General features: G+C 52.9%; 1 non-coding gene across 1 annotated transcript; it reads right to left on the bottom strand.

Annotated features, from left to right (window-relative positions):
- Positions 1-2,413: 2,413 nt before the first annotated feature.
- TRNAF-GAA (transfer RNA phenylalanine (anticodon GAA)) lies at positions 2,414-2,486 on the bottom strand. Its single transcript has one exon. It is a non-coding gene; the product is annotated as a tRNA-Phe (tRNA).
- Positions 2,487-3,158: the final 672 nt, after the last annotated feature.

The following is a 3,158-nucleotide window of genomic DNA, read 5'->3' as shown; positions in this document are numbered from 1 at the left end:
GCTAGGAGAGGCGAGGGGCAGACGGTGCCAGCCATGGGGGCAGCCGGTGTTTTGAAGGCACAGCAGGAAAGAGGTTCTTACCAGGGCTCTAGTGAGTGATACCAAAAAGCCGGTCGAAGACACCGTCCAAGACTCGTTTTGGAGTTTTAGAAAGCAGGCATTCTTTATTGCAGCGCTGGATGCACGGGGGATAGTTCCACCTCGCATGCATGCCGCAGCTTCAGCACTAACAGGTTAGTTAGAATAACTAATTGCATATGAATCAGATTAGTATACACGTACATAAAAATGCTTGCAACTGATTATCTTAGTACTGCCTGCATCCGATCACGCTCAATGAAGGATCCATTTGAGTCGAAGGGCTGCTTTTGCGACCACCGACCCATTGAAGTTCTTGCTGGCTGTCCTTGAAGTCTTTATTCTTGTCCTTGTTCTTTGATCTTGAAGCTTAACGCAGCTTCAATCACATGTGGTCAGTCTCAACATTGTTCTCATGTAGCATACAGGAACATCTAGTCCTAAGAGCAAAGAACTGCAAAACTTAGGAGCAACTACCTCTACTAGTTAATTGCTTGGCTCTACTTTTGGCTATTGTTTCAATCATAGTGTTAGTATAAGATTTCTAATACTTATTTACCAAATCTCACTTTTACAGTCACCTAGCAGCAAACCAGTTTCCACGGCTGGTACAAAATATTAAAACCATCAAAACATTTAGACATACCATACAGGATGTATGGAAATATGCTATCAGCTGGAGACAGGGATGTCCTGTGTTGCAGCCATCACTGTGTTCCTGATGGGCGAGCAGGGTTCCATAGCAGCAAGAAGTTGCAAGGGGGGAGCCCAGCAGCTTGTTGGCGCGCATGAGCAGCTCTTTCTTTTTCTGGGCAGGGACTGAGGGCTGTGAGGGGCTGAAGCTGGGCTGGGGAATGCAGTCTGGTGGGTGAGCAGGTTTGAGTAAGGGAACTGGGGACTACTGAGACACTTGTGCTGTGGGCCCTGGGTCTGGTGCTGGGGGGATGGAGAACACAGAAGTGTATGCGATGCCAGGACATGCAGAAGAGGGTAAATTTGGAGAGTAAAAATAACGTGGAGTGGTTGAGCTGGGGCTGTTGTGAAGACACGGTGTGAGAGTTGGTGACCTTCCATGCTGGACGGCAGGGGAGCCACTGCTGGCATTTGTGTCCCAACTTGTGCCCTCGCAGCAGGCATGGACTGATGCAGAGCGATGTTCATGTGGGGCCGTGGAGGGATCCCCCTGTGCTCTGTATCTCCCTGCTGATGCCCGGGGAGGAGCACATCGGTGTTTCATCAGTCATTGCAGCGGGGGCCAAGAAACTCTGCTCAAGAGTTTCTACAGTGGCTGATCCTCAGCACAGCTTTGTCAGATGTCCTGGGCACATCAGAGGTCTCGCTGTGACAGTCCTCCGGAGGGAGGATGCTGCCATTGAGGCCTCAGCTCCAGGGAGTGCCTCTCCCTGGGACTGGGGGGATGGTGGCCTGTCCTGGTTTCAGCTGGGATAGAATTAACTGTCTTCCTAGTAGCTGGTACAGTGCTATGTTTTGAGTTCAGTATGTGAAGAATGCTGATAACACTGATGTTTTCAGTTGCCCAGTAGTGTTTAGACTATAGCCAAGGATTTTTCAGCTTCTCATGCCCTGCCAGGGCACCTGACCCAAACTGGCCAACGGTGTATTCCATACCATGTGATGTCCCACCTCGTTTACGAACTCGGAAGTGGGGGGGCAGGGATTTCGCCGCTGGGGGACGGGCTGGGTGTCGGTCGGCGGGTGGTGAGCAATTGCCCTGCGCATCATTTGTACATTTCAATCCTTTTATTACTACTGCTGTCATTTTATTAGTGTTATCATTATCATTATTAGTTTCTTCTTTTCTGTTCTATTAAACCGTTCTTATCTCAACCCAGGAGTTTTACTCCTTTTCCTGATTTTCTCCCCCATCCCACTGGGTGTGGGGGGGGAGTGAGTGAGCGGCTGCGTGGTGCTTAGTTGCTGGCTGGGGTTAAACCACGACATGGCCTCAGGTCTGGGAACTGAGGACCAGGTGGAGGAGGTGTATGAGGATGGGAGCAGCCTGTGCACCATCGAGAATGACAAGCAGGAGAGAGAGGAGGTCTTTGCAGAGACCCCGCAGAGGAAAGATCCCAATCCGTGTGGAGCAGGGAAGGAGGGACAGCTGGAGAGCAGCCCAGAGGAGCGCTGAATGGAGAGTCCTGCCCAGGGGGAGGCTGGGGACTGTTGGTGCTGGAGGAAGGCTCCTTCTTAGCCACAGATCTGCAGCTACAAGGCAGGGACAGTGCTCTGAGACAAGGGGTGAAGGAGCAAGCAGGGCTGGGGCAGGCTGGAAGGCAGCAGATGGGCTCTGCAAAAATGAAAGGGAGCAAATCACTGCTGAAGCCCGGGGTTGAACCAGGGACCTTTAGATCTTCAGTCTAACGCTCTCCCAGCTGAGCTACTTCAGCCCTGCCCCAGCAGCCCTTGTCCCTGTGCCAGGCCACAGGCTGACAGACAGGAGGAGAGCTCCTCAGGGAGGTTCCCAGGGAAAAGCTGTGCCCAGCCCTGGGCAGGGGGGACCTGGGCCCTCCCTGTCTCCAAGGCCAGCTGGGCTCCAGGTTTGGTGGAGGCCAGCTTACACTTGGGTGTGCCAAGATGTGCGTGGGCCTCGTACAAACGTGACAGTGGCAAAGCTACGTGGGCAGACCAGGCATGTGCAGTTGCAAAGGCTGAGGGTGGAAGAAGTGTGGGGCTGGTGGAGATAAGACAGACCTTATCTCCTTCCCCAAGGAAGGCCTCTCCCCACCCTTTTCTCCCTTGCTCAACTTCCCGCCTTAGCTCACAACTCTTCTACCTCCTCCCCCTGTCAGCAGTGCAGGGGGTGGGGAATGGGGGGTTGTGGTCAGTCCATACCAGTTCCTCTTTGCTGCTCCTTCCTTCTAACACTTTTCCCAGGAGGTCCCTCCTATGGGCTACAGTCCTTTGACATAAACCTGCTCCAGCTTGGGCTCTCCTCAAGCCACCCTTCTTTCAGGAATTATCCAATGTCTCCAGTGTTGGGTCATCCACAGGCTGCAGGGATTACCTTCTCCACTGGGGTCTTCTCCATGGGCTGCAGGAGACCATCTGCTCTGGCACCT

The sequence above is a fragment of the Buteo buteo genome, chromosome 31, assembly GCF_964188355.1.
Source record: "Buteo buteo chromosome 31, bButBut1.hap1.1, whole genome shotgun sequence".
NCBI classification, from domain to species: Eukaryota; Metazoa; Chordata; class Aves; order Accipitriformes; family Accipitridae; genus Buteo; species Buteo buteo.
This window is presented reverse-complemented; position numbering and strand designations above follow the sequence as displayed.